We start from the raw sequence: 13,600 nt of genomic DNA, 5'->3' as shown, positions 1-13,600 counted from the left end.
TAATTCGATTTTAGTATCTTTTTTGCTCTCCATGCTTCACTTGTAAATAAATTATGATCCATGTAAAGACATGGAGAAGATGATTAATATGAAATGAGATGTAGTAGTTGTGACCTCCTTGCATTTTAGGTGCAGCTCTGATGTTTTGTGACCTCTTAAGTGTGCATTTTGGTAGTATTATTGGGGATTTTGCCCTAGTGTGAGAATATATTCTCATTGATACATGATTGAGAAGTTTAGAAGTATTCTGGATATCTCTACTTCGAGAGGATATCTTTACATATATATATATATATTTTTTTTTTTTTTTTAAGATTTTATTTATTTATTTGACAGAGATTACAAGGAGGCAGAGAGGCAGGAGGGGCGGGGTGGGGGAAGCAGGCTCCCCGCTGAGCAGAGCACCCAATGGGGGGATCGATCCAGAACCCTGGGATCATGACCTGAGCTGAAGGCAGAGGCTTAGCCCACTGAGCCACCCAGGGGCCCCTCTTTATAAATTTTTTGAGTACACCAGTCATCATTCAGTTTAAGGTAGCATAAGCTCTCAGACAGTATCACTCACCATGTGAAGGTTTAAGGTTTGTACTATTCTCTACTCATTTTTATGATATGATTTGGTATTAGCAGTTTTTTCTCTATTTTATGAAAGTTCTTATTACGGAACATTTCAGTCTTCTTTTGTGAGAGGCATAATACTATAATGAACTCTTCATATAACCATTACCCAGCAACAGCAGCTATCAAGTCATGGCTTTTTCATTTCTCCACCCCTTATTTCCTTCCTATTTTATTTTCAAGTTCATATAGACATCATTCCATCTGTAGATATTTCAGAATCTATTTCTAAAAGACACGAGCTTGCCTTTTCTTTTTCAAATTTTTATTATTGAAGTACAGGTGACATACAATGTTTTATTAGTTTCAGGTGTACAACATAGTGATTTGACCATTCGATATATGATGCAGTGGTCACCATGATAAGTGTAATTACTACCTGTCACCGTACAGTGTTAGTACAATATTATTGACTATATTCCCTAAGCTGTATTTTTTATCCTCATGACTAATCTAGTTTATAACTGGAAGTTTGAATCTCATAGTCCCCTTTACTTGTTTTGTTCATCCAGCCCCCCAATCTCTTCCTCTGTCCCTTTGGCAACTACTAGTTTTTTCTCTATATTTATCATTCTCTTTCTGTCTTCTTTGTTTTTTTTTTTTAGGTGTCACATATAAATGAAATCATGTGGTATTTGTCTTTCTCCATCTAACTTATTATCAGTGCACAATTTAGGTTTTTTTCTGTATCTTAGCTATTTTAAATAATGCTGCAATGAACATAGAGGTGCATATATCTTTTTGAATTAGTCTTTTCATTTCCTTTGGGTAAATAACCACCAGTGGAATTACTAGGTCATATGGCATTTCTGTTTTTTAATTTTTTGAGACTGGTTTTCATAGTAGCTGTACAAGTTACATTTCCCACTAACAGTACATGAAAGTTCCTTTTCTCCACATCCCTGCTTAGCACTTGTTATTTCTTGTTTTCTGGATACTAGAATTCTAATGGGTGTGATTTGATACCTTATTGTGGTTTTGATTTGCCTTTCCTTTATTATTATTAATGTTCAGCATCTTTTCATGTGTCTCTTCGTCATCTGTATGTCTTCTTAGGGAAAGTGTCTGTTTAGGTCCCCTGCTCAGGATTTGATTATCTTTATTTAACAGCAAATATCATTAGCATATCTCAAGATAAAAATATTGTGTAAAATCAATAAATAATGACATTAAAGTTTATAATCATTTCATAAATATGATTTTAAAGTATAGTTTGTTGGTTTGGATTATGCAAATGAAATGTACTTGTTGCAGTTGATGGTAATATTAATGGTAATATTAACCAGTTATTATAAATATGTCCTTGTGAGTTTTTTTTCATGTTATTGCTATTCTATTCATGTTTCTTAGCCTCAGTTTTTAATTAGCTTCAATGAATCTTTATAGCCTTTCATTTTTTAGCACAGTCTTAAATTTGAAGGTTGGAGGGATGACTTGTACTATTTTCTCTACAATCTTACATTCCATCTTTATTTAAAAGGAAAAAATTACAGTGGAAAAGGCATAATATTAAAATTGCTCTTTATATTACTTATCAGTTTTGTATATTTGGTGGTAGAATATCCATTATGAAAGCATTTTGGGAAAAGAAAAAGAGTTTCATACTCAGATGCTGGAGACTATCTAGTTCTCCTTACTATCACTGTATGATTTTTCTGAGGCTATAGATATGTTACATTGTTTTCACTAGGATTCATGAGTTATAGGTACAAATTGGAAGTAAGACTAAACTTGCCTGAAGGTAGGAGTATGAACTGCCTATATGATTACTTACCTGAATTTGTTTTCCTCCAGTTGAAATTCTTAACTTCATAAGTTTCAGATTAAGTGCTTCCTTCTTCAAGAATGCCTTTTTTCCCCTAAGGAGAATTTATCACCCCTTTAGCGAGCTATTATGTTGTTATTATAGAATGTGTCTTAATTTCGATGTGTCTGTAGCTGCATCTCTATAACAATTTTGCTTTTCTTGTTGAAAAGGTGTATGCATATCCAGATTTAGCTCCTTGTGGTTAGAAATCTGATTTAATTTTTAATAAAATTAAATTTACTAAAATTGCTATTTCATAATCTAATAGATAAATAGTACATTTTCATCTCATGTTTTAGAACTGAAAAAGAATTTGGAGGGTAGGATAGTGCATTCTGGAAACTTGTGTTAGACTTCGGTCCATATTTTCATACTCTTTAGTTCACATGGGTATCTATACTTACTTCCACCTGCCTCAAGCCCATTTCTTGATCTTGGAAACAACACAACTTCCTGAATTTCTACCCTGGCTTTGCACTAGGCTGATGCTATTTATGTCATTTAATTACACCGTCAATACTATGAAATAGTCTTTTTTTTTTTCATTTAAGATTTTATTTATTTATTTATGAGAGAGTGCGTGTAAGCACAAGCAAGGGGAGAGGTAGGCAGAGGGAGTAGCAGGTTCTCTGATGTGGCACTTGATCCTGGGATCATGACAAGAGTGGAAGGCAGAGGCTCCACCGACTGAACCACTCAGGTGTACCTGAAATAATCTTAGATGTAGTTTACAAAGCAGAAAACAAAAGTATGAAGTGGTAATTTGCTGAGGTCCCACACAGCATGTAAGTGGCAAAGCTAGGTTTTATTTTTATTATTTTTAAGATTTTTATTTATGTATTTATTTGACAGAGAGAGAGAGAGAGAGAGATCACAAGTAGGTAGAAAGACAGGCAGAGAGAGAGAGAGAGAAGCAGGCTTCGTGCTGAGCAGAGAGCCTGACTTGTGGGTCTTGATCTCAGGACCCTGAGATCATGACCTGAGGCAAAAGCAGAGGCTTAACCCACTGAGCCACCCAGGCGCCCCCAAAGCTTGGTTTTAAACTTGTATCTTAAACTCCCGAAGTCTTTCTGTCAAGAATGCCAAAATGCCAAGCCATTAATTTATATTGAGAGGTGTCTTTGTCAGATTGACCAGATTTGCATATGTTCCAATACCTGTTCTAAAGATTGCTTCAGACAGTTTGAGTCAGTTGGCTCCATTTTGGACAATTCTTGAGTTTTGATTGATAAATGCTTTGTTTAGCTATTATAATAATACTGTTTATATTTTCTAAGACTTCATGATCTCTGACTTTGTTTTTTTACTCAGCCATATGAAAACAAATAGTGTAAGGACTTTCTGTTATGGGTAGTATTTTTTTATTTTTAAATTCTTACAGGGCATTGCGTTATTGGCATTTCTTTTTGGTATACCATTAGGTGTTATTAAACCATTCTTATATTGTAGTTGTCCTAATTCATATTCGTAATTGTAGCTCTCTATTCAAATGAATAAAATAAAACAAACACTATATCATGTTTATACTAACCCTATGATTATATTAACAGATTAAAAACATCATTTCCTTTGTCAACTGACCCACTACTCCCTTGGTGATCACATCCAGTCTCTTGACTTTAAATACCATGTGTAAGTTTATGTCTCCCAGATTGCTATCTCCAGGCTGGACTTTACTCTAGACTCCAGAGTTATTCATATGTCTATTGAGTTCTTTCCTTTAGAAATTTAATGGGGCCACAATGTTTAAAAAACCAAACTACCAAGCTGCCTATCCCCCACCCACCTCTTTTCCATAACAGTGTTTTCTACCCTTTAGTTGCTCAGGCTTTAAAGCTGTAGTCATCTTAGATGTTTTTTTTCTCACCTGTATTCAGTATATCAGCATATCCTGTCTAATCAGTTTTCAAATAGAGTCAGTAATTTTTTACTACAAAACTGGTTTAAGCCACCATCATATACTTTTCCTGAATTCTGTTAGGCTTGCACCTTATATTAGAGCCCTGTCTCATCTTGTTTTCACATCCCCTATAGGCGGTATTTTAAATTGCAAATTCTCACTCCTACCAAGGAGACTTACACACATGGAAGAAGGTGATTGTGTGTGTGTGTGTGTTCCCCTCTTTCCACAACACTTGATTTCTAACATAATATACATTTTACTTATGTATTTATTGTCTGTCTCCACCTGGTAGAAGAGAAGGTAGGGATTTTTATCTGCTTTGTTTACTGCTGTGTACTAGTGTCAGACTTTCAGTAAGTATGAATATATGAATGTTAATTTTGTTAAATTGTCACTCCCCCCCCAGTGTTTAAAATTCTTTTATTTTGAAATAATTTCAGATGTAGAAAATTTGCAAGAATTTTACACAATTTTCTATGCAGATTCTTCATACAGATTATCCACATATTAGCATTTTGCTATGTTTGTTTTATCCTGTTTTTTCCTCTCTCTCTATACATATACATGTAAGTATATATTTTTATATATGTAAGCTTGTACAGTATCCCTCCCCCTTATCTACAGGGGACCCCCAGTGGATGCCTAAAACTGCGGATGGGAACAAACAGTATATATACTATTCTTTTCCTATATATATACATATCTAGGACAAAGTTTAGTTTTATTTATTTAGTTATTGAGACAGAGCATGTGTGCACAGAAGTGAGGGTGAGGAGCAGAGGGAGGAGGGAGAGAGAGAATCTCAAGCAGGTTCCACGCTCAGAGCAGAGCCTTGCACTGTGATCAGTCTCATGACCCTGAGTTCATGACCTGAGCTGATAGCAAGAGTTGGATGTTTAACTGACTGAGCCACCCAGGCACCCCAGTAAACTTTAAATTTATAAGTTAGGCATATTAAGAGATGAACAAAAACAACCAAAAACAATTAAAATAGTATACTATAATAAAAGTTATATGAATCTCTCTCAGAATATCTCATTGTAATGTACTCACATTCTTGTGATGATAGGAGATGAGAACATACCTACATGATGTGTATCATCAAACATTTATATTAAAAGTTATTCATTAATCTAACCCATACTGATGTAAACTATCTCACAAATACATTTTCCATGCTGATATAAACTATCTCCCAAATAAAATTTGCTAGATCTTTGATCTTTTTTTAATCCTAAATTCTTAAAATTGGAGTTGGTCAGTCAGAAAGATATGCTGTGTTTTGAAAGCTTTGGGTGTGTATTATAGGTTGGCCTTTCACGCAGCAAAATACACAGCATTGCCCATCTTACTGTTGATTATACTGATTATTAAAACGTTGAATATTTCCAAGTGGTGTAAACTTCTAACAATATGTTTTGAAATATTGATCATTTGTGTTTCTTTTCCAAATTGCCTACTTGTCATTTTCTATAGCACTTCTCTTTTTATGTTTCTAAGAAACAATAATCTCTTTATAATACGACTTTTGTTGCTTAAGCCTACACACTTGATGATCACATTCTGAAATGTACTCATCATTTGGACTTGTATCTCCTTTCTCAAACTAGCTTTGTTACCTATTATTAATTTTTCATGTAATATTTCTCCTGTTGACTGGGTTTTAGTTGGGACTTCCTTAAGTTTGTTAAAACTATCTCAGTTCTTCCAAGAACTCACAATTAAAATGTGAGTCACCATTGAGTTTCTTCATCCTCCCTTCCTTTCCCTCTCTCCTATATCTAATTAGAGTCTCATCTGATAAAATTTTATTTTACAGTGTCTTCTACTTCTGTCTCTTCTTTTCCTTTCCCCAATTTCATTTTTTTAGATTTCACTTTATATGGGGTTTGAACTGTTACCATCCTACTTTTAGTAGGAAGTCTTTTTTCTTTTCAGTTCCATTTAAAAAAATAGAGTCAAGTTGACCTTTAAAAAAGATTTTCTTAATTTATTTGACAAAGAGAGATATCACAAATAGGCAGAGGGCAGGCGAGGGTCGGGGAGAAGTAGGGCCCCTGCTGAGCAGAGAGCCCTACATGGGGCTTGATTCTAGGACCTGGAGATCATGACCTGAGCCGAAGGGAGAGGCTTAACCCATGGAGCCACCCAGGTGCCCCATGTTGACCTTTTTAAAAACTTGTTCAAATAACAAGAAGTGCCTTTTTGTTTGACTTAACGTTGTTCTAAATTAAAACCTGCTATTTTATTGTTTCCTTATTCATAACCTTTCTTTCAGTCAGATACATTTCTTTGTCCTTCTCTGTGTGTAGGTGTCTTGTGCTTTCCCACTTCTGTGCATTAGCTCGTGGTGTTTGTTCTTTCTGGAATCCTTGCTTTCTAAATTCTGTTCATGATAGTTGTACCAATTTTACTGATCCATTAAGTCCCAGTTGGGAGCTCATCTCTTCTGTGAAACTTTCTCTGGTTACCTGTTACTGGAAATTCTTTGTCCTTTCATAGAACCCTTCCAGCATTTGCCTTAAACCAAATTGCCATGAAACGTTTCTTATATACTATAGTTTACTGTATTATGTTACAGTTATTTGTGTTCCTTGTTTTCTTTTAATTATTTGTATATACTGATTTTCTATTGTTATTCCAAGTATGTTTTATATACATTTTTGTGAAAGGGTAGGTATTATTGTACATTTGGTGCTTATGAGCAAATTCAGGTAAAGCATAAAGCTAATTTAAAACAGTTAGCTTTAAGTTACCATTAGTTGCTGTCTTTAAACAGTTTTACCAGAATTGTAGGTGGGCATTTAGATTAAGTAATAGATACTTTCAATAAAACATTTGTTCTTAACCCTGATACTTGATTACATCATTTTCACAAACATGTAGTGAAGGTTGTGTAGGTTTATGACATCATGAGCATATTTTCTGTGGAAGTTGTTACTTAGTAATTTTAGTCAGGCATTGTTTCCAATAGTTTTGATTTCCTACATGTAATCATTACCATCTTGCCCTCCCACTCTGTCTCTGGAATGTCCAGCAGTGAAAACATGACTCTAGTTTCCTTTATTAGTAACCTGTGGACCATGACATCTCTTACACTATTTTTTAAAATTATTTTTATTAATGTACATTGTATTATTTGCCCCAGGGGTACATGTCTGTGAATCATCAGGCTTACACTCTTCGTAGTGCTCAGTATAGCACATACACTCCCCAATGTCCATAACCCAACCACCCTCTCCCTAACCCCCACACCCCAGCAACCCTCAGTTTATTTTGTGAGATTAAGAGTCTCTTATGGTTTGTCTTCCTGCCGATCCCATCTTGTTTCATTTTTTCCCTTCCCTATCTCTCCAAATCCCCTGCCCTTCCCCTCAAATTCCTCATATCAGAGATATCATATGATAATTGTCTTCCTCTGATTGACTTATTTCATTCAGCATAATACCCCATAGTTCCATCCACATCGTTGCAAATGGCAAGATTTCATTTCTTTTGATGGCTGCACCGTATTCCGTTGTGTATATATACCACATCTTCTTTATCCATTCATCTGTTGATGGACATCTAGGTTCTTTGCGTTGTTTGGCTATTGTGGACATTGCTGCTATTGTGGACGTTGCTGCTATAAACATTCCGGTGTATGTACCCCTTCAGATCACTACATTTGTATCTTTAGGGTAAATTCCAGTAGTGTGATTGCTGGGTTGTAGGGTAGCTCTATTTTCAACTTTTTGAGGGAACCGCCTTGCTGTTTTCCAGAGTGGCTGCACCAGCCTGCATTCCCAGCAACAGTGTAGGAGGGTTCCCTTTTCTCTGCATCCACGCCAGCATCTGTCGTTTCCTGACTTGTTCATTTTAGCCATTCTGACTGGTGTAAGGTGGTATCTCCTTGTGGTTTTGATGTGTATTTCTCTGATACCGAGTGGTGCAGAGCACTTTTTCATGTGTCTGTTGGCCATCTGCCATCTGGATGTCTTCTTTGTAGAAATGTCTGTTCATGTCTTCTGCCCGTTTCTTGATTGGTTATTTGTTCTTTGGGTGTTGAGATTGATAAGTTCTTTATAGATTTTGGATACTAGCCCTTTATCTGCTATGTCATTTGCGAATATCTTCTCCGATTTTGTCAGTTGTCTTTTGGTTTTGTTGACTGTTTCCTTTACTGTGCAGAAGCTGTTGATCTTGATGAAGTCCCAGTAGTTCATTTTGCCCTTGCTTCCCTTGCCTTTGGCGATATTACTAGGAAGAAGTTGCTGCGGCTGAGGTCGAAGAGGTTGCTGCCTGGGCTCTCCTCAAGGATTTTGATGGATTCCTGTTCTCACATTGAGGCCTTTCATCCATTTTGAGTCAATTTGTGTGTGTGGTGTAAGGAAATGGTCCAGTTTCATTCTTCTGCATGTGGCCGTCTGGTTTTCCCAACACCTTTTGTTGAAGAGACTGTCTTTTTTCCATTTCCATTTCCTGCTTTGTCAAAGATTATTTCGCCATAGAGTTGAGGGTCTATTTCTGGGCTCTCTGTTCTGTTCCATTGATCTATGTGTCTGTTTCTGTGCCAGTACCATACTGTCTTGATGAAGACAGCTTTGTAATAGAGCTTGGAGTCTGGAATTGTGTTGCCACCAACTTTGGCTTTCTTTGTCAACATTGCTCTGGCTGTTCAGGGCCTTTTCTGGTTCCATATAAATTTTAGGGTTATTTGTTCCTTTTCTTTGGAAAAAATGGATGGTATTCTGATAGGGATTGCATTAAACATGTAGATTGCTTTAGGTAGCATAGACATTTTCACAGTATTTGTTCTTCCAACTCATGAGCATGGAGCGTTTTTCCATTTCTTTGTGTCTTCCTCCATTTCTTTCATGCGTACTTTATAGTTTTCTGAGTGCAGAGTGTTTGCCTCTTTGGTTAGGTTTATTCCTAGGTATCTTATGGTTTTGGGTGCGATTGTAAATGGGATCGACTGCTTAATTTCTCTTTCTTCTCTCTTGTTGTTTGTGTATAGAAATGCAACTGGTTTCTGGGCATTGATTTTATATCCTGACGTGTAAGTGAATTCCTGTATGAGTTCTGGCATTTTTGGCGTGGAGTATTTTGGGTTTTCTGCATAAAGTCTTGTATCGTTTGCAAAGAGTGAGAGTTTGCCTTCTTCCTTGCGTATTCAGACACCTTTTATTTCTTTTTGTTGTCTGATTGCTGAGGCTGGGATTTCTAGTACTGTGTTGAATAGCAGTGGTGATAGTGGACATTCCTGCCGTGTTCCTGACCTTAGGGGAAAAGCTCTCAGTTTTCGCCATTGAGAATGATATTTGACGTGGGTTTTGCCTAGATGGCTTTGAGGATATTGAGATATGTATCCTCTGTCCCTACACTTTGAAGAGTTTTGATCAAGAAGGGATGCTGTACTTTGTCAAATGCTTTTTCAGCATCTGTTGAGAGTATCATACAGTTCTTGTTCTTTCTTTTATTAATGTACTGTATCACATTGATTGACTTGCGGATGTTGAACCAGCCTTGCAGCCCTGGAATAAATCCCACTTGGTCGGGGTGAATAATCCTTTTAATGTACTGTTGGAGCCTGTTGGCTGGTATTTTGATGAGAATTTTTGCATCCGTGTTCATCAAGGATATTGGTCTGTAATTCTCTTTTTCGGTGGGGTCTTTGTCTGGTTTTGGGATCAAGGTAGTGCTGGCTTCATAGAACGAGTTTGGAAGTCTTCCTTCCATTTCCATTTTTTGGAACAGTTTAGGAGAACAGGTATTATTAGTTCTTCTTTAAATGCTTGGTACCATTCCCCCGGGAAGCCGTCTGGCCCTGGGCTCTTGTTTGTTGGGAGATTTTTGATGACTGCTTCAATTTCTGTACTGGTTATGGGTCTGTTCAGGTTTTCTTTGTCTTCCTGGTTCAGTTTTGTTAGTTTATACGTCTCTAGGAATGCACCCATTTCTTCCAGATTGACAGATTTGCTGGCGTATAGTTGCTCATAGTACGTTCTTAAAATTGTTTGTATTTCTTTGGTGTTGGTTGTGATCTCTCCTCTTTCATTCATGATTTTATTAATTTGGGTCCTTTCTCTTTGCTTTTGCAGAAGTCTGGCCAGGGGTGTGTTATCAATCTTACTAATTCTTTGAGAGAACCAGCTCCTAGTGTCATTGATTTGTTCTACTGTTCTTTGGTTTCTGTTCCATTGATTTTTGTTCTGACTTGACTATTTCTCTTCCCCTGCTGGGTTTAGGCTTTCTTCACTGTTCTTTCTCCAGCTCCTTTAGGTGTAGGGTTAGGTTGTGTACTTGAGAGCTTTCTTGTTTCTTGAGAAAGGCTTGTATCGCTATATACTTTCCTCAGGACTGCCTTTGCTGTGTCCCAAAGATTTTGAACAGTTGTGTTTTCATTTTCATTTCTTTCCTGAATTTTTTCAGTTCTTTAATTTCCTGGTTGACCCATTCATTCCTCAGTAGGATGCTCTTTAGCCTCCGTGTATTTGTGTTCTTTCCAGCCTTCCTCTTGTGATTGAGTTCTCGCTTCAGAGCTAGAACATTGTGGTCTGAAAATATTCAGGGAACGATCCCATCTTTGGTACTGGTTAAGACGTGATTTTGTGAGCCAGGGTGTGATCTATTCTGAAGCGTGTCCCATGTGCACTAGAGAAGAATGTGTATTCTGTTGCTTTTGGATGGAGTGTTCTGAATATCTCTGTGATGTCCGTGTAGTCCAGTGTGTCATTTAAAGCCTTTATTTCCTTGTTGATCTTTTTTGCTTAGATGATCTGTCTGTTTCTGTGAGGGAGGTGTTAAAGTCCCCTACTGTTAGTGTATTATTGTCAATGTGTTTCTTTGATTTTGTTATTAATTGGTTTATATAATTGGCCACTCCCAGGTTAGGGGCATAGACATTTAAAACTGTTACATCTTCTTGTTGAACAGACCCTTTAAGTATGATAGGGTGTCCTTCCTCATCTCTTGTTACAGTCTTTGGCTTAACATGTAATTTATCTGATATTAGGATTGCCACCCCAGCTTTCTTTTGTTGTCCATTAGCATGGTAAATTATTTTCTATCCCCGCACTTTCAGATGGAGGTGTCCTTGGGTCTAAAATGAGTTTCTCGTAGACAGCATATGGATGAGTCTTGTTTTTTTAATACATTCTGATACCCTGTGTCTTTTGATTGGGGCATTTATCCCATTCACATTCAGGGTAACTATTGAGGGATGTGAATTTAGTGCCATTGTATTGCCTGTAAGGTGACCGTTACTGTATATTGTCTCCATTCCTTTTTGGTCTGTTACTTTTAGGCTCTTTCTTTGCTTAGAGGACCCCTTTCAATATTTTCTGTATGGCTGGTTTGATGTTTGCAAATTTTCTTAATTTTTGTTTGTCCTGGAAGCTTTTTATCTCTTCAATTTCAGTGACAGCCTTCCTGGATATAGTATCCTTGGCTGGATATTTTTCTCGTTATTCCTCTGAATATATCATGCCAGTCCTTTCTGGCCTGCCAGGTCTCTGTGGATAGGTCTGCTGCCAATCTAATATTTCTGCCATTGTATGTTATAGACTTCTTGTCCTGAGCTGCTTTCTGGATTCTCTCTTTGTCACTGAGACTTGTAAGTTTTACTGTTAGATGATGGGGTATGGACCTATTTTTACTAATTTTGAGGGGCGGTTCTCTGCACCCCCTGGATTTTGATGTTCCTTTTCCATATTAGGGAAATTCTCCACTATAATTCGCTCCAGTATACCTTCTGCACCCCTCCCCCCCTTCTTCAGGAATCCTGTTATTCTAATACTGTTTTGTCTTATGGTATCACTTATCTCTGGATATTCTCCCCTCGTGGTCCAGTAGTTGTTTGTCTCTCTTTTGCTCAGCTTCTTTATTCTCCATCATTTGCTCTTCTATATCTCTAATTCTCTCTTCTGCCTCGTTTGTCCTAGCAGTTAGAGCCTCCATTTTTGATTGCACATCATTAATAGCTTTTAAAATTTCAGCTTGGTTAGATTACAGTTCTTTTATTTCTCTAGAAAGGGCTTTTATTTCTCCAGACATTGTGCCTCTGATAATCTTCCATGCCTTTTTTGAGTCCAGCTAGCACCTTGAGAATCATTATTCTGAACTCTAGATCTGACATATTACCAGTGTCCGTATTGATTAGGTCCCTAGCCATTGGTCCTGCCTCTTGTTCTTTTGTTTGTGGTGAGTTTTTCCGTCATTTTATCCAGATAAGAATAGTTGAACGAGAGAATAAAATACTAGAGGATGGCCAAACCCTCATAAAAATACGTGCTATTTTTATCAAATCAGAGGAGACCTGAAACCAGTGGAAGAAAAAAGGGGGGAAAATAAAAAAATTAGAGAAAAAAAAATCTTAAAACTGGTGAATAGAACACATCCACTCACTCGATTTTGGGTATATTCTGTTCACTTAGATGAAACTTCCTCCAAAAATTTTAAAGAAAGTAAAACTTATATATATATCAAAATAATGGTAAACATGATGAAGGGATGGAATATGAGTGTAATGATGAAGATTAAAAACGATTGTAAAAAAGGAACTGAGATGAAAATTATTTCGAAAGAGAAAAAAAAAGAGCATACATGATATGGGTGGAGACTGGAAGAAAGCCATGTGTTCGATTTAGAGTATATTTTGGTCTATTAGAACAAATTGTATCTCTAAATTTCGAAGAAAAAACCTATATGTATAGAAAAATAAAATTAAATATAATGAAGCGATGAAATATATGAGCATAACAGTGGTAATATAAAAAGATTTTTTAAAAAAGCTCTTACTAAGAGAAAATAGTTTGAAAATGTTAAACGAGGAAAGATTAATTTAAAAAAACGAATAAAAAAAATTTAACTTTGGAAGACTAAAGGATTATCGGGAAAACAGCATGAATTCTGTGTGCTACTTTCCCCTATCTCTGTAATTTTACAGTTCTTATTGATTGGTGAACTTGTTTTTGGTAACGTTCTTGTTGATCTTCTGGGGGGCGCTTGTTGTAGTGATTCTCAAATGTCTTTGCCTGAGGTGGAATTGCATCAACCTTTCCAGGGTCCAGGCTAAGTAATCTGCTCCTGTTTGCGCTCGGTATCTTTTGTTCCCTGAATGCTTTTTGTAAGGCTTTGGAGCACAGGAATGAAAATGGCGGACTTCAGTTTCCGTCCCAGAGAACCACGTGCTCGGTCTCCAGTTCTCATCGCGCCTTCAGAGAAAAGCAGTCAATCCCTCTTGTCTGCGTGGTCTCTGGCCCGTGCTTCGTGGACACCTTGACTGCAAC

General features: G+C 36.8%; 1 protein-coding gene across 8 annotated transcripts in view; it reads left to right on the top strand.

Moving 5' to 3' along the window:
• The window catches only part of STAG1 (STAG1 cohesin complex component), a 453,259-nt gene that overhangs the window by 132,212 nt on the left and 307,447 nt on the right, over window positions 1-13,600 (top strand). The gene's annotated exons all lie outside the window — the stretch shown is intronic.

The sequence above is a fragment of the Mustela lutreola genome, chromosome 2 (assembly GCF_030435805.1).
Source record: "Mustela lutreola isolate mMusLut2 chromosome 2, mMusLut2.pri, whole genome shotgun sequence".
Classification (NCBI taxonomy): Eukaryota; Metazoa; Chordata; class Mammalia; order Carnivora; family Mustelidae; genus Mustela; species Mustela lutreola.
Note: the sequence above shows the minus strand (reverse complement) of the source record. Positions and strands in the feature narration are given on the sequence as shown.